Raw genomic sequence first — 17,464 nt, forward strand, 5'->3', positions numbered from 1 at the left:
AGAGCCGTAAGAGGAAAGGCCCCTGAGTCACTAGTAGGAAGAAAAATCACCTGCTGAATGGTTACATGAGCAAGAAATTTTGTATCTTTATTAGAGAAGCTAGTATTATCCTGAGCCAATACACTCCTATTTCTGCTTAAATTACTTCAAGTCAGGTTTCCAACACCCTATATCCCATAATAAGCAGCAAAGTAACAAAATATTTTTTGTCCAGGGCAGTATCAATGATTAATCTGCCTGTAGGCCTTAAATCAAACAGCCCTAAAGGCTGCCCTACATTTGGACTTTCAGTGATGGGAGTCAGTAAATATCCTTATTCGGTACGCATGTTTGAGAATGTTTTGGTTTGTTTATTTTATTTTGTTATTTAAGGCCAAAGCCTTGTAAACAATTCAAATCTTTGAGGAGTGTGGCTGGAGTCGGGCCAGGGATGAGACCTCCACTTTCTTATTCATGCCTTTCTGTAATTTAGTCTTTTTTTTTTAAACCATGACCACAAATTATTTTTATCACAATGAATAAGGTGGTTTAATCTTAGGGAAAAAAACTATATATGGACAAACTTCAGAGATATTTTGGGTTCAGTTCCAAACCACTGCACTAAAGCAAATATCACGTTAAAGTGAGTCACACAAATTTTTTGGTTTCCCAGTGCATATAAAAGTTATGTTTACACGGTAGTGTATTTAGTGTGCAATAGCATTATGTCTAAAAAAATGTACATACCTTAATTAAGAAATACCTTACTGCTGGGACTTCCCTGGTGGTCCAGCGGTTAAGACTTCACCTTCCAATGAAGAGGGTGTGGGTTCAATCCCTGGTGGGGGAGCTAAGATCCCACATGCCTCGCGGCCAAAAAACCAAAACATAAAACAGAAGCAATATTGTAACAAATTCAATAAAGACTTAAAAAAATTTTTTTTAAAAAAGAAATGCCTTACTGCTAAAAATTGCTAACCATCTGAGCCTTCAGCAAGTCATAATCTTCTTTTTCTAAAAAAATAATTAATTTATTTCTGGCTGCATTGGGTCTTTGTTGTGGTGCATGGGCTTCTCATTGCAGTGGCTTCTCTTGTTGCAGAGCATGGGCTCTAGGCGCATGGGCTTCAGTAGTTGTGGCTTGCGGGCTCTAGAGTGCAGGCTCAGTAGTTGTGGCGCACGGGCTTAGTTGCTCTGAGGCATGTGGGATCTTCCCGGACCAGGGCTGGAACCCGTGTCCCCTGCATTGGCAGGTGGATTATCAACCACTGTGCCACCAAGGAAAGCCCAAGTCATAATCTTCTTGTTGGTGGAGGGTCTTGTCTTGATGTTTATGGCTGCTGACTGATCAGGGTGGTGATCGCTGAAGGCTAGGATGGCTGTGGCAATTTCTTAAAATAAGACAATAATGAAGTTTGCCATATTGATTGACTTCCTTTCATGAACCATTTCTCTGTAGCATGCAATGCCATTTGATAGTGTTTTGCCCAAAGAAGAGCTTCTCTCAAAATTGGAGTTAATCCTCTCAAATACTCTTGCTGCCTTATCAACTAAGTTTATGTAATATTCTAAATCCTTTGTTGTCATTTCAAGAATCTTCACCAGGTGTAGATTCCATCTAAAAAAACCATTTTCTTTGCTCATCCATAAGAAAAAACTCCTCATCCATTAAGTTTTATAATGAGATTGCAGCAATTCAGTCACATCTTCAGGCTCTTCTTCTAATTCAAGTTCTCTTGCTACTTCCATAACATCTGCAGTTACTTCCACTAAAGTCTTGAACCCCCTTAAAGTCTTCCATGAGTGTTGGAATCAACTTTCTTCAAACTTCCATTAATACTGATATGTTGACATCTTCTCATGAGTCATGAATGGCATCTAGAATGGTGAAACTTTTCCAGGTTTTTGATTGACTTTGCCTTGATCAGACGAATCACTATCTATGGCAGTTATAGCTTTATAAAATCTGTTTCTTAAATAAGAAGACTAGAAAGTCAAAATTACTTCTTGATCCATGGGCTTCAGAATAGATGTTGTGTTAGCAGGCATGAAAACATTAATGTTGTACATCTCCATCAGAGCTCTTGGGTGACCAGGTGCTCATTGTCAATGAGCAGCAGTATTTTGAAAAGAATCTTTTTTTCTGAGCAGTAGGTCTCAACAGTAGTTTTTTCGGTAAACTGTGATTCAAACAGGTGTGCTGTCATCCAGGCTTTGTTGTTCCATTTATATAGCACAGGCAGAGTAGATTGAGCATAATTCTTAAGGACCCTAGGATTTTTGGAATGGTAAATGAGCATTGACTTCAAGTCACCAGCTACATTAACCCCTAATGAGACAGTCTGCCTGTCTTTTGAAGCTTTGAAGCCAGGCATTGACTTCTCCTCTCTAACTATGAATGTCCTAGATGACATCTTCTTCCAATATAATGCTGTTTTGTCTACATTGAGAATCTGTTTAGTGTAGCCACCTTCATTCATTATTTTAGCTAAATCTTCTGGACAACTTGCTGCAGCTCCTACATCAGCACTTGTTGCTTCACCTTGTACTTTTATGTTATGGAGACGGCTTCTTTCCTTAAACCTTGTAAATCATCCTCTGCTAGCTTCAAACTTTTCTTCTGCAGCTTCCTCACCTCTTTCAGTCTTCATAGAATTGAAGAGAGTTAGGACCTTGCTCTGGATTAGGCTTTGGCTTAAGGGAATGTTGTGGCTCGTTTGATCTTCTATCCAGACCATTAAAATGTTCTTCATATCAGCAACAGGGCCGTTTCACTTTCTGGTCGTTCATCAGTTCACTGAAGTAGCACATTTAATTTCCTTTAAGAACTTTTCCTTTGCATTCACAGCTTGGCTAACTGTTTGGCATAAGAGGTCTAGCCTTCAGCCTATCTCAGCTTTTGACATGCCTTCCTCACTAAGCTTAATCATCTCTAGCTTTTGATTTAAAGTGAGAGATGTGTGACACTTCCTTTCATTTGAACACTTAGAGGCTATTGTAGGGTTATTAACTGGCCTAATTTCAATATTGTTGTGTCTCAGGAATTAGGGAGGACTGAAGAGAGGTATAAAGACAGAGGAAAGGCTGGTCAGTGGAGCAGTCAAAACACACACAACACTTATTAAATCTGTTGTCTTACGTGGGCCCAGTTCGTGGTGCTTCAAAACAATTACAAGAGTAACATCAAAGATCATTGATCACAGATCACCGTAACAAATATAGTAACAATGAAAAAGTTCGAAATATTGTGAGAATTATCAAGCATGACATAGAGACATGAAGTGAGCAAATGCTGATGGAAACTGATGCCAATAGACTTGCTTAATGCAGAGTTCCCACAAACTTTCCATTTGTAAAAAATGCACTATCCTTGAAGCACAATAAAGTGAAGTACAATAAAATGAGGTATGCATTTGCAGCTGGAGCTGTTAGAATCTAAGCCTGTAGATGCTAGTGGCCATCTTTCCTGCCTGGTTGCACAGTCCTTGTGAAGCCAGTGGGGAGGAAAGCTGAGTGGAGGGTGGAAGAGTGAGATTGGATTGATTCTTTTTTTTTTTTTTTTTGCGGTACGCGGGCCTCTCACTGCTGTGGCCTCTCCCGCCACAGAGCACAGCCTCTGGACGCCCAGGCCCAGCGGCCATGGCTCACGGGCCCAGCCGCTCCATGGCATGTGGGATCTTCCCGGACCGGGGCACGAACCCGTGTCCCCTGCATCGGCAGGCAGACTCCCAACCACTGTGCCACTAGGGAAGCCCCTGGATTGATTCTTGTTGATATTTTAAGATGTCTGAACTTTTCAGTTATGTGATACCTGAATACATAAATGACCTCTTCCTTCATCAAGCCTATTTGAGTTTGGGTTTTATAACTTACACAGGGAAGTCTTGCCTAATATGAGGGGCACAGTGATCTGGATCTGGAAAGGCATTTGGTGGGGTTCTCTTCAGATATTCAGAAAGAAGAGGATGTGCACAGGCAGGGCCACCATTGGTTCCTTCTCTGTGGTAGCTAGTCTACTGAGATGGCCCCAAATAAGTCTCTCCTTCCCTTTATGTGCATGCAGCTCCTGCACTGCTTATGTCCTCTTCTCTTAAATCTGGACTGGGCTTGTGACTGTTTTGACCAATAGAATACAGAGAAAGTGACATTCGTCAAAGGGTCTTCCACTTCCTCTCTCTTGGAGCCCTGGGTTGCCATGAAAGATGTTCAGGATAACCTGCTAGAGAGAAGCCACAAAGAAAAGTGGGAGGATAAAACACTACAAAGGGAGGGCTTGCTGGGGACATGGAGGTGCCAGAATCCAACCCCAGCCACCATCTCAGTAGAGGCATGAGAGACCCCAAGTGAGACCTGGAGCACTAGAATAATGAGATGTAATAAACTCATGGTTCTATGCAAGTTTTTTTGTTATGCAACTGGACTTCCCTGCCCCCATACACATGGTACCAATCACAAAAAGTAGCTCCTTCTGGGCAGATGAATTACAAAAATTCACCCCTCTCTCCAGGCTGGAGCACAGGTTGCCAGAGCACAGCATTCTCATGGGGTGCAGAGAGTGCCACTGGCTCCTCCCTCAGTCTGGTGAGACTTTGTAGAGCACAGGGACTGCACAACCCCAGTATTCAGAAGCCTGGGGTTGGAGGCTGTGGAGGGATGCCCACAGGCAGCCAGTCAGTCTGCACTTGTTCTTAGCAACCCCCTACCTCTCCTGGGCTTTCATGTTACCCTGCTGTTGTCTAGTGTCCTCTGACACTAGAGCACTGGACCGTTGATGCTGAAAACTCAGCCTTCGTGCACTGGTGCTGAATTGAATCTTGGAGTTTTGGGTGAAGAGGAAAAGAATAGCTTTATTGCTTTGCCAGGCAAACGGGGGACACAGCAGGGTTGTGCCCCTGAAAAACTGTGTGTCCCAACCTGGAAGGATTTGGTGAGGAGTTTTATAGCAATGGTTCAAGGGCAGGGTTGCTGATAAGATTAGGGTGTGTGCAGGGCATTCACTCCTTTAATCTGGTCTCTGGTAATCTCTTGATGAGCTTCTCTGGTTCCTTTAATCTGGCCTCAAGTGGTCTTCTCTGGAATGATAATGCTGACATCTTCTATTTGTTGGGGGTTTTAGTTCTGTAAAGAGTTCAAAGATAGTTATGTGTATCCCTTGAGGTAGTACCAGGACCCTGCCCCAAGGCTGCACTATTATTTCTTGGCTGCTCCTCCCTTGTCTCTGCAACCCCTCCCTTCCCTGATTAGCAACCGTTTGAAAAGCTTCTGTGCCCAGGAGTCCTACGGTCTCAATCTTTTTCTTGCCCTTCTAGCCCTCCTCTGCCCCAAAAGCAGCCAACCATTTCCCATATCCTCTAGCCCAGTATAGCAAGAGAGGGTGTCTCATTTTCTTGCTATTGTTAGTTCCTGGAACCCCTTTCACTCTCATTTCTTCAGAGTTGATTTTCCAGGAAAGAGCCAGGAGCCCATCCTAGTTTGCCATGTAGGTGAGTGGACAGCTATTCCTTTTTCCTCAGGCCATGCCTGTCCTCATGCACCTCTAATGAGTTTTAACAGTCTGTTGAGTGTTTCTCTTGTCCCTAGGCTGTGAGCTTACTGAGGGCAGGCCGGGGCCTGATTCATCTCTTTGCCTTGGTCCCAGCACAGGGCCTTGACCACCAGTCAACTAATGTGCACTCATGCAAGCATCATCAATCCTTTCTCTGCTCATTTTCAATCTCCACCTGAATAGAACATCTTGCTCTTTGAACACAGCTGCGGACAGTTACTCCGGGCTAGGATCCCACCAGAATTGTCCCTGAATTTACTGGACTGAATGACCATTAATGGACCGAAACGTGCCATTAATTAGTTTTTTCTTCATATCTGAGGCAGGATGAATCAAGTCACTGTTCACGACTGCATGTCTTGTCTTTAGGCAGCTCAAGATACTGGCTAAGGGTCAAAAGTCTGAGAGCTTGTCCCTGTTTCCATGTAATAAGCGACACGAAAGGGAGGAAGATCAAGGAAATTGAGGGAAGAGAGGAACAAAAATGAACGGCGTGAGACCAAAAAAAAAGAGAAAGAAAGGAAAAAAAAAGAGCTAGTTGAAAAGCGTAGGAGCGTTAAGAAGATGAGAAAGTAGAAGCAACAAGGCAGGAAACGAGCGAGGAGAGCGGGAAGAGGAGACGGAGGTCTGACCCTGGAGCGCGCCCGGCCGGCTCACTGCTCCCCATCGCGGGGGTGGGGGAAGAGAGGGACGAGCGGAGAGCGACCTCCCCGGATGATGAATGGTCGCGCCCGGCGGCGGCGGCCAATGGGCGGCCGGGATGTTGGAGCGGCAGCGTCGGTCGCGGCGCTCGCAGGCTTGGGGTGGGTGGGGGGAGGGGGAAGGGGTGGGACGGCGGCCGCCGCCATGATGCTTGTTTGCTTTCAATGAAAACGAGGGGGGCGCAGAGGAGGAGGAGGCGGCGGCGTCGGTGGCGGCGGCGTCGGCTGCGCGAAGGGGAAGGCAGCGGTGGGTGCAGTGAGGAGGGTGAGGCCGGAGGCCGAGAGGCCGGGAGGCCGTAGTAGCGGCCCATCGAGGCGGCTGAAGAGGGCGGCTGACGCGGTGGATCTCGGAGGGAGAACAAAGAGCGGCGGCTGAGGCGGCAGAGGAGCGGCGACGGCGGCGCTGCAGCAGCGGGCGGGACTGGTATGGTGGTTCCACAGGTCAGACCCCGCTGCACTCACAGGGAGGAGGCGGCGGCAGCGGCGGAGGAAGGCGGCGCACCCCAAGAGGTGAGCGAGACCAGTCCGAGGCCCGGCTGGGCGCTGCTCCCCACACTGCTGCCCACGGGCCCCTCTCGGTCGTGTCCCCGGGACCGTAGCGCGGGGGACTCGAGCAAGAACCCCTTGAGTTTTGCGTGCAGCGGGCCCGAAGACTGGAGGAGATGGTGGCTGTTGGGGGTCCCTAGACGCGCGGCTGTCGCCATCCAGTTGGTCCCCGGACCGCGCCCCCGCGCCGAGTCCGGGGCTGGGGGGTGTTGTTTGACGGCGGGGGCGGGGCCGCGCAGGGGGCGCCAGGGTTGGGGGATGCCCTGGCTGTAGACCCTGGCTCTGGTCACCCGGAGGAGGGGAGTTGGTGTCCGGGACTCTTGGCTGGGATGGGTGGCAACTTTGGAGAAGTGGCGGTGTGGGATTGCGCGGAGTGGAGTGTGGAACTTAGCAGTTACCGCAAAGCGGGAAACCAACTGTTTACCCCCCCCCCCAAATGTATTTAAAATTCAGTTTAACACAAATTTTTTGGGGGGTGGGGGGATGGGAATGACATGGTTAAAGAAACCCTTAGCACCAGATGAAGAGATTTATGATATTGCTGAGGACTCAGAGATAGTTCTAATTACTTTAAGTTTTGTGTAATAACCTGAATCGTATCTCTTTTCTTTTTTTCTAAACACCAATCATTATTTTCTTTGGAAATTTTTTTTTTGACTTTTTCTCCTACAGCTTCCCCTAAGAGCCTGCTAATGAACACCTGTAACCTCTTCTTGAACTGTTACTGCAAATGACAACATTGTGAATGGTCATCTTGCTTTTCCTTTTTGGATTTGTTATTGTGTTAAGCTGACGTTTAAATAATCTCCTTTAACATGAGTTCCCATACTTACCTGTTTTCCAGGTGGATTGCCCCATTAGTGGTAGTGTGGAATCTTGCCTCTTTGTGTCTGGGGGTTTTAATTTTGGAGAGGAAGAGAGTGAATATGAACAAGTGAAAAATAAAATGGCATATAATAGCACTTTGTGTTTTTCACAGTGCACTAGAATTTATCATCCCAAAACAGTTTTGTAGGCTTTAGGAGCTGTGTCCATTGATCAAAAGGTTTTGAAGACTTGTTTTATAATTGCTATCAGAGCAATTATCGCAGTCTTTAGAATGTGATGACTTGTAGAATAAAAATTGCTTAATATTTTTAGACCAGTGATCTAGTCCAGTCAACTTGCTTTAAACAAAATATTTGAATAGCTGCTGTTGAGGAAACAGGCCTAGAAAGGTTAAAGTGACTTGCCCAAGATATTACAGTTAAGAGGGAAAGGACCAGGTTTTGTGTAAATGGGAGAGCACATGGGAGTGAGGTACTTGATGGAGATTAGTTTTTTGGGGAGGGCGGAGTGCGTTTTAATGGCTGGAAGTTATTTGAGGTAGTTGAGTCTGGTCAGTTCTCAGTAGGTGAATAAGATACTTAATGAAATGGTCAAAAAACGAGGATGTGACAAAAGACAAAGTTTCCTGTGAGACTCAGAATATTTTGCATAGTTTCAGAAGTGTCTTGATCATTGGTAACGTAGATGAGGAAGCTCTTTTGAATGCCTGTTTGATTTGTAGGTATTTTCAGGTTTCTTAAACCTTGGTGGCAAAGTAAAACTTTTCAGACTCTTGAACAGATATGAGTTGGTTACAGAATTTGGTCCTGGCTACAAATAAAGGCATTTGCTTCTGTACTTATGGTTCATAAATAATGCATTTATTTTGGTTAATGTGTAGGCATTCCACCACGTTCATATTAGCCTTTTTTATATTTAAAGCATAAACCTTTTTCATATCATAGTGCAACAGAAAGGGATAATATATGGAAGGCATCCTGGAATAAATGGTCAAGGCTGCTCACAGCTGTAGCCTTTGGGCCATGAGAGGTGAGGGCCGTCTTCAGCACACTTGTAACTTTCCCATATGGAAGGTATACTGGTTGGGAAACTGCTTTTAAAGTGTTTATTTGCATGTAAGATGGGGACTCATTTAGACTGTCTTAATCTTACCCTTCTCTGGGCTTTACCTCTCCCTCATCCATTTTTATTTTCTTGGTAAGTTATGTGCAAGGAATAGTATATGCTGGACATAATGTTAGACCCTGGGAATTAAAAAGTGAATAACACTCATTTGCTGTCTTCTTGTTGTAGTCTTAGTAGGTGTACAGAGTGCTGTGGGGAGAACAGTAGAGAACGATGAAATTTGTAGAATGTGTGGGAGCAGTTTACAGAAAAGAGCACGGAATAGGTGTTTGTCAAACTGGAGAGATGGGGTCATTTCAGACAAAAGGAACTGTGGGTGCACTGAGGTGCCAAGTGTTGGGGTAAGGCCAATATCGATGTGTTACTGAAACAGGGAGAGATGAGACACTCTCTCATCTCTCCCTGGAGAGACTGGAGATGAGCCTGCAAAGGTGTGTCCATCCTAGATTTTGAAGAACCATACTTACTAAGCTAAAAGTGAGGTTTATATCTTTATTCTGTAGCAAAGGAGTGAGCCAAAATATTTTTCATAGGGGAACAAGGTGATTTAGAGATCATTTGGGCATCAGTGTGGAGAATTAAGTGGAGCCATACATATAAAAAAGTCACATTTGAGATACTGTGGAGTTAGTGACTCTGAATCTATTTTAAACTTGGATATAGGGTCTTTTGTGTCTGATCCATTTTATAGTGGGCTTGAGGGCTCGGTTCAATTGCTCTATAATACAGGGTAATTTAAAATCAAAATGTTTTGGAAAAAAGTTAAGAGCAATAAAAAAAATGAAACCCATATAATGGTACATGTGAAAGTTCAGGCATTCAGAACTTGTCTTCTGAGTTAGGCTTAGGCAGACTGTAGAGCTTAAGCTGGAAAAATCAACTCTCTGCTCACCAGAAATGAGAGCCACCAAGCCTAACGGTTATGGCTGTCCTAATGGTCTGTGAGGATATGGACTGTAAACATTTTGTGAAATTGGGGAGAGGGCAGAGTTTTTTCTCCTGTATATTATTGGAATTGAAATATTGAAAATTTCTTAAAACCTAAGAACTCCTCATACAGCTGTTAATTTATATAGTCAGTTCTGCTGTAAAGCAACATGTGAGTTCCTAAAAATCACCATGATATGGAAAATTGTGCAGTAAAAACTACAGGCCTTTTGGGAAAAGTGGAACTAAAGCACAACACTCAAAACTTTGTCAGTGACTTATTTTAATAAAAAGGAACCTGGTGGGCTTCCCTGGTGGCACAGTGGCTGAGAGTCCGCCTGCCGATGCAGGGAACATGGGTTCGTGCCCTGGTCCGGGAAGATCCCACATGCCGCGGAGCGTCTAGGCCTGTGAGCCGTGGCCACTGAGCCTGCGCGTCCAGAGCCTGTGCTCCGAAATGGGAGAGGCCACAACAGTGAGAGGCCCGCATACCGCAAAAAAAAAAAAAAGGAACCTGGTAAAAATGGTAGCATAGTTTTACACATGTTAAATGGTTATGGTATACATAAATACTCAATAAATGTGTCACTTTACCTTGAAAAAGACCTGGTTTGCTTGTGTTAATGGGCATCAGAAAGGTTGCTGCTTGTGAGTTACTGTACAGTGGTGGAAGGAGAGTTACCTGAAATCGAATGGAATGTTACAGTAACACCAGAGGTGGGTGGGTGTGGCTCAGCTCTTGTGCACACACACAGAGTGAACTGATGTAGCTGGTAGGTGTTTTAAGGTGTGTGTATTTTGTGTATTTCTATGCAGCTCAGTTCAGCTGGGGGCAGGTTTCTACCTTCGTCTAGTTTTTTTCACAGAAAAAATCACACATAAGCAAATGGGAATTTTGTGTTAAGCTCAAATTTTCTAATATATCGGTTACGTTGGAACAGATTATTTTCAGAATAAGTGATACAGCAGAACTGATTATACTTGAACACAGCGTTTTAAAATAGGGCTAAAACTCAGTTCCAAAAATACTGGAAACACCCATGTGTCAGGCACCATAATAGACTTGCTCCTCTAATAGGGCTTATGCTCTTTTATTCTAAATGGGTTTATAATGGTATGGAGAGAAAAACAGATAAACCAATAAAGTGCTCATCAAGTTATATAGTAATGAGAAATACACAAAGCATTTGGGGCATGCTAAAGAAGGAGCAACTAATTCTGCTTGGGAAGCTTGAGGGGGTCATCTCAGAGGTCTTTGGGCTGAGCTTTGAAGGTTGAATAGAGGTTTGTTAGACTGAGTAGGACCTTTTAGTGAGAAGAAAGAACATGTGCAAAGTCAAGTTACGTACAACTTGGGCTGTGAAACATAGGATGCAAAGATGAAAGGGACAGGAGGAGTGACCAGAAACAGTCTGAATAGTCTTAGGCTTTTTCTTAAAGTGTTGAGACTTTCGTCTGTATATAATAGGGATTCATTGAGAGTTTAGGTGGATAGGGGTGGGGAAATTGTGTGTGTGACATACTTTTTCAGGAGACACAGTAAAAATGTGAAGGCTGGATGAAGGAGGCGGGGCCAAGAAACTGGGGTCAGAGAGTTCATTTAAGCCCTGTGAGAGAAATATTCTAGAGTTGTTAAAGGCTTCTTGATGATTTATAAGGTCAGCATTTCATGAATAATTTTCTTTCTCAGTTTTTAGGGGAAAAAAAGACTAGTGGGTCAAAACTCATTGCTACTATATTAGAACTTCCCAAAATGATTGTATACATGAATTAGCAGTTAGAATAAATGTTGAATGCCTCAAAAGGCCAAAATTCCAACTAGATAAGGGTAGCTAGAATACTGTGATTGTAAGAGTGGGAGGAGCAAATAGATTATGGTAACTGGCAAAAGATAAGAAAGAAATGAAAAGATTTCTGTTGGTAGCCATCATTGCCGAAGGTGTAAACTAGACGGCTGTTGCTTGTCTCATACTAAGAGAACAGATTTAATATTGATGGCTCCCTCTCCTTTCCTTTTTGATCTCGGTGATGTTTCATCACACAAATCATGGTTTGACTTAATGTTAGTAGGCCCTCAGCTTTGCTGGCTAGATCATAAATCTAAATTGTCCTAATATGTTCTTTTGTTCCATACTTTATATTTGACTTAAAATATAGAAATTAAAAATTTTAAGCTAAGAAGTGTTTGTGTTTTAAATTGAAATTTGTGGATGACCTATACTTGGTGTATCTTTATAGTTCTATTTTGAGTTAATTTATTGAGTTGAATGAAATTGCTAGTATTTGACCATTTTTGACCTTCAAAATTGGTAGTTTCCTGTGGTGTTGCAGTACACTCAGGCTTCTCTCTGACTGTATTTTATATTCACTTGTGTTATTAGGCATGGGCACATGATTAGAATTGCATTTTAACAGCAGTCTAGTAAACTCTTATGGGCTGTTGGTTATTGGCTGGGCACTGCGGATGCAGATGGGTATGCCGGTCTTCTTTTAGAGCTTAGACTAACTACTACATCTGCTGTTTGACTCTGTTTTGGAGGAATATTTTATCATAATTTTAGAATTTTTTTTCGCAGAGGTCTTACTGATTGGAAATTTTAGTTAAACCAATATGGACTTAAATTTATTCTTATTCTACTTGAGAAAAGGATTTAAGGAATTGAGATTTTGGGAGGCAGGAGGAGGTGGCTACAGAAACCTTAAGTTCTTAGAAATATTACTAAGATTATTTGCCTTTTTCATTCTCTTCCTCTTATGAGTATACAGTGGAGTTTTCCAGAGAATGACAAAATGATATGTAATATCTGATCAGTTGAATTCAGGGCAGATAGGTGAATCCAGCTGTCTTCTAGCATGTCAGACCTTAAAGATTTGCAAAAATGTAAGACAGTGTCACTCTTCTCACAAAATTTTACTTTTTTTTTTTTTTTTTTTGCGGTACATGGGCCTCTCACTGTTGTGGCCTCTCCCGTTGCGGAGCACAGGCTCCGGACGCGCAGGCTCAGCAGCCATGGCTCATGGGCCCAGCTGCTCCGCGGCATGTGGGATCTTCCCGGACCGGGGCACGAACCCGTCTCCCCTGCATCGGCAGGTGGACTCTCAACCACTGCGCCACCAGGGAAGCCCTACTTTGTTCTTGAAAGTAGTTACTTTTCATAAAAATGTTAACATGTGATAGGTTTTATTATATTTAATGAGTAATACATATTTTAAAATTCCTTATTTCTAATTTCTAGTATGGTAAATGTTGATAGATATAACCCACACAATTGAAAGGTCTTTGAGGTACTTGAGTATAAGGGTCCTGAGATGATAGCATCTGAGGTCTGTTGTGTTAAGTATTAGGCAGAGTTTGGGAGTAGAGAATACAGGTAAAGAGTAGTTTGGAAAGGTGATACATCTGAGAAGGAAACTCAGGGGCTCATGGTCTTAGCAACATAATATTTGGAGAATGAACACAAGATCTTGGTTTCATCAGTGACAGAATTCTAGACTTGTGTGAGGCATTGGAGTACAGCTTTGCAGCTAGATTGTCCCAGGTTCAAATCCTAGCTCTACTACTTACTAAGTGTGTGCAACCTTGGGCAAGTTATTTAAACTCAGAGTCTCAGTTTCCTCATCTAAAATAAAATGAGGATAGTGTCTGCTTCATGGATCGCTATGAGAATTAAATCGAGATAATTACCAGTAAATTATTGCATAGTGGTTGAAAGCATAGACTTTTGGATCAGACTTGGGTTAAAATCACAGTTGTGCCAGTAGGATCTCTGTGATCTCAGGTAAATGACTTATTTTCTGGACCGTTCTTTCTTTATGTATGGAGAATAATACAATAGTATTTACTCATAGGAGTCCTGAGGGTTAAATGAGATAATGCATGTGAAGGGCCTGCCAGTTGGAGAGTGCTCAAAACATGTTAGCTGTTATGTGCCTAGTTTAGAGTATGGCAGATAGGCACTCCAACACAGTTTTGCCATTACCCCCACCTGTTTGAGGTTTGCTCTTATTTTGCCATAGCATGTCACTAAGATTATGTTTATACAGTTTTACCTTTAAGTTTGTCCCTTTGCTTCATATCCCAGCCTATCCTAGAGCGAATATTCTCAGCCTTTGGTCACTTAGGTCCTTTCTGTCTGGTTTCTCTAGATTTTGCCTTCAAGATTAGAGGCCTATGTTAGTTTTTCTTACTCCTGGTAACATGGGCACTGCTTCTGTTAGCATACTTATCTCTTACACAATGTTTGCTTTTTTTACTGTCCCAGCTTATCCCCTTAATTCTTATAAGTATTCACCAAACACTATTTGCCAGGCTCTGAAAATATAAAAATATTTAAAATGTAAGTGCAAAGACCCTATATTAGAGTAGGTGAATGAGACATGCCAAAAAAAATTAAGGTGGGATTAAAGAATATAACATTAGAAATACCTTCAAGGTTCAGGATAGCTCAAAGCTGGGAATGATAAACTCCTGTGTTTATGAGGGGTAGGGAAGAAGTCCTAAATTAGAGTGATGTTTGTAAAAAGGGTTGTAGTGTGATTACACCGTCGTAAGATTTTTGTTTGCACTCCCCAGTAGATTAAGATCCAAGATCATGTACGTATTTCCTATTTATTCTTTATTCCCAGAACCTGGCAGAGTGCTTGGCACATAGAGGCAGAAGGTGCTTAGTATATATTGGTTGAATGAATGATTCTGTAAAGAAAGCTCCCTTAAGGAAGCATGGTTTGGATGTATTGAATTGTTTTTTTTTGGATTTTTCTTTGAAAACCTGATTTTGAGTCATGAAGGAATGTTTAGACCAGTTTATTAGTACAACATGCTAGGTCTTACACAAGACACTGGGAGATACAAACTGGGGTGATAGATGCTGTAGTAAATGTATGGTGTGCAGAGGAAAGAGTAGTGAATTTGTGCCTTTGTTGGGAAGGGCTTACAGGGACTCTGACATCTAACCTGAGTTGCCGTGAAGCGGGTGAGTAGGAGTTTAGGGTGAAGGTTTCCTTTGGTGAAGGGATTAGCATGTGTTATTGAAAGACTATGCCTTAGAAGTAGGTTTGCTTTGATTAATTTAAGACTTTATAGGGTAACTTGTGTGTCAGTGGCTGAAGATGAGTGAGAAAATAGTTGGCCTAAATCCAGATTGTAAAGGACTTTAGCTAGGTAGGCAGAAAAGGCCATCTTAGATTTTTAAGCAGGAGAGTGACATGAGCAGGCATCTATCAGGAAGGTATAGAGAAGGTTGTTTAAAAGTTGTAGCTGAGAAATGAGGGTGTAAATTAACTTCAGTAGCTGTGAAAATGGAGAAGACAGGTTTAGAAGTCCTGAAGAGGTAAAAATCAGTGGGATTCAGTGAAAAATTGGATAAGACGTAGTGAAAATTTGGATAGGAAGAAGTAAATTGGCAACAAGGCTAGTGGCACTACCTTTTCATATATTCCATAACTTGTAGCTTTGTGAGGCTCCTGATCATCAAATAAAAGGACTTTTCTGCACATGAGTTTATTTCTTCCTTCTCCCCTCCCTTCCTTTCCTCTGCGCCTTTTCCTTTTTTTCTCCTTAGTATATGTAAAAGAAGTAAAGCACCAAGAATGGAGGAGAAAATGTAACAAGCAAGGAAAGGAAAAGAGGAATTTAGCATTTTATCTTGTCAGTTAAGATTGGCTATAACTCAGCCTCATTTCCCTTGGAAAAAAACCTGGCCAATACAATTTAAAATAAATTATTTAACTTCAGAGTGCCTTTTAACAAGAAATGCATTTTTGTACATTGCCAAAATAACATGATCTCATAATAATTCATTAATATTTCAAAATATGAACTAGGTATTAAATGTTTCTCGAACAGTCCGAAGAATGTCCTTTGTTGCAGATTTGTGGATCCTATATAGGGACCATTCATTGCATCTCATTCTATATATCCCTTAATTCTCTTTAAGTCTAGAATAGTCCTGACACCAGCTTGTTAAAGGTAGCAGACCATTTACCCTGCAGAAAGTCCTGCATTCCAGTTGCTTCTTTGGTGTCATCTGGCTAGTTCCTCTAGCTCTTAATCAACATAAACATTGTTGGTGTGTATTTCATATTCTGTCAGATCCGAAGACCCACAGTATCTGGTTCTGCCTCCATTAGTGTTGGGAAGATTGATGAAGGGGGTAACAGTTTATTCCTCTCTTGAACATTTTCTACCCTATAATTAAAAAACAATCTGGGTGGTGGTGTTACCTTAGCATTATGCCAGTGCCAATGATTCATCTAATGGTTTTAACCCAGTTTATAAATCCTGTTTTAAAAAGGCTCATTAGGAATTATGAAATGATGTTGTTTTTTTTATTAATTCTTTAATTCTTCATTTATTCTTTTGTAAAATAGGACACGTTTTCACCTGGGGCTATTTGATGACTATTTACAGTACCCACTGAAAGGATAAAGACTTAAATCTTTCTCTTTAGTACCAATTTTCTTAGTTTAAAAGCTGCCTCAAATGGTGGCTGACTTGCACTTATGGTCTCTCCCCCGCCCTGCGCCCCCCTGCGTCTTCCCTCTTACCCCCCTCCCCTGTGTATTTTTTAAGCCATTTCATAAAATGTTTAATAATGAAAGCATATCTTTCTCTGCTGGTAAATAATGTCCTGTATTTCTTTAAGGTAAATAATTATTCTAAGATACTGAAAAACTGTTTCTCTGAGATCTAGATCAGGGACAGATTTTATGCTGCCAGGATCAGTAGTGATGTTTGGCACTGGACTGGAGGAATTAGAGATTGAATAGTCAGGGGCTGTATACCTGCTGACTCTGGCCTACCTATTTTTTAAAAGTCTTTTAATTGTACTTGACAGTTTTCAAGCCTCTTTTGGAAACATTTTATTCTTTTTAGGTAGTAATCTGCAGTGGCATACTGTATTTTTTAGAGAGTAAGATCTGCTTGTTGATTTCAAGCCTTGGGAAAAATCCTAAATTGTTTGTATTCTTATATCCTTTTCTCTACCTAGTTTCCAATACTATGTTCGGTTGGACTCCAAGAAAAATGGGTGGGGTTGCTCACTGGGCAGATAGGCTCCTCAGAAGGGCTTGATTGTCTAATTTGCTGCCGTTTCTTTTATTCTATCATATTCTTTTTTCCCCCCACTTCCTAATCTGCACTGTCAGGGATTTGGAAAATAAAGAAGATCTCCTCACTGCTTTCAAGTAATGAGCTGTCTCTTAAATTTTAAGGCAACACATCATATGTCATGAAAACCAAGAAAGGGAATGGTTGGCTGCTTAGGCAGAAATCATGACTCTTTGATGGAATGACCCCAGGTCTAGGGCTTGGATTTCAGATTTCAGTTCAGTAATACTTGTATTTATTCTCTGAAGTGTGATCAAACTCCGGACATTGATTCACACTAAATAAGCTCACATGAGAGAGGTAAATCAGACTTCTGAACTTTCACTAAGAAGTCAAATGATTAATAATTAATAGTAACTCAAAATACTAACCTCAGCTGGAGAGAGCAGCTTACCATTATTAAATTCTGTTTGGAAAAGCCAGTGAAGATCACACGGTCGTAAGTAAAATCTAGTCAGAATAGTGGCATTTGGGTGATCTTAAGGAATCTTAAGGGATGTTGTCATCAAGCTCTGGTAACCTTACACAGCATTTTGTTATTACTGGTATATTCCTATGATTCAGAATGGGCACTTGCTTCACCATATTGTCCTCTAGATGGAACAGGAACAGTTCTTGACTGTATAGCTTTCTCTGTTAGGTATTTTTTGTATTAGTCTAAAAACTTCAGGCACTGTATTTCTGTTTTGGAGAAATTAACCTGTA

At 41.9% G+C, this 17,464-nt stretch overlaps 1 protein-coding gene and 1 long non-coding RNA gene across 4 annotated transcripts in view; both read left to right on the forward strand.

Annotated features, from left to right (window-relative positions):
- The window catches only part of LOC125963824 (uncharacterized), a 212,712-nt gene that overhangs the window by 111,449 nt on the left and 83,799 nt on the right, over window positions 1–17,464 (forward strand). The window lies entirely within an intron of this gene.
- The window catches only part of CNOT6 (CCR4-NOT transcription complex subunit 6), a 74,726-nt gene continuing 63,615 nt past the window's right edge, over window positions 6,354–17,464 (forward strand). For 2 of the 3 annotated variants that reach the window (XM_004284056.4, XM_033413511.2), the window contains exon 1: window positions 6,355–6,735. The gene's annotated coding sequence lies outside the window, so the exon portion shown is untranslated. Of the gene's footprint in view, window positions 6,736–17,464 lie in introns of all 3 variants that reach the window. The other variant, XM_033413510.2, reaches the window with a different exon arrangement.

Source organism: Orcinus orca, chromosome 3 (assembly GCF_937001465.1).
Source record: "Orcinus orca chromosome 3, mOrcOrc1.1, whole genome shotgun sequence".
NCBI lineage: Eukaryota > Metazoa > Chordata > Mammalia > Artiodactyla > Delphinidae > Orcinus > Orcinus orca.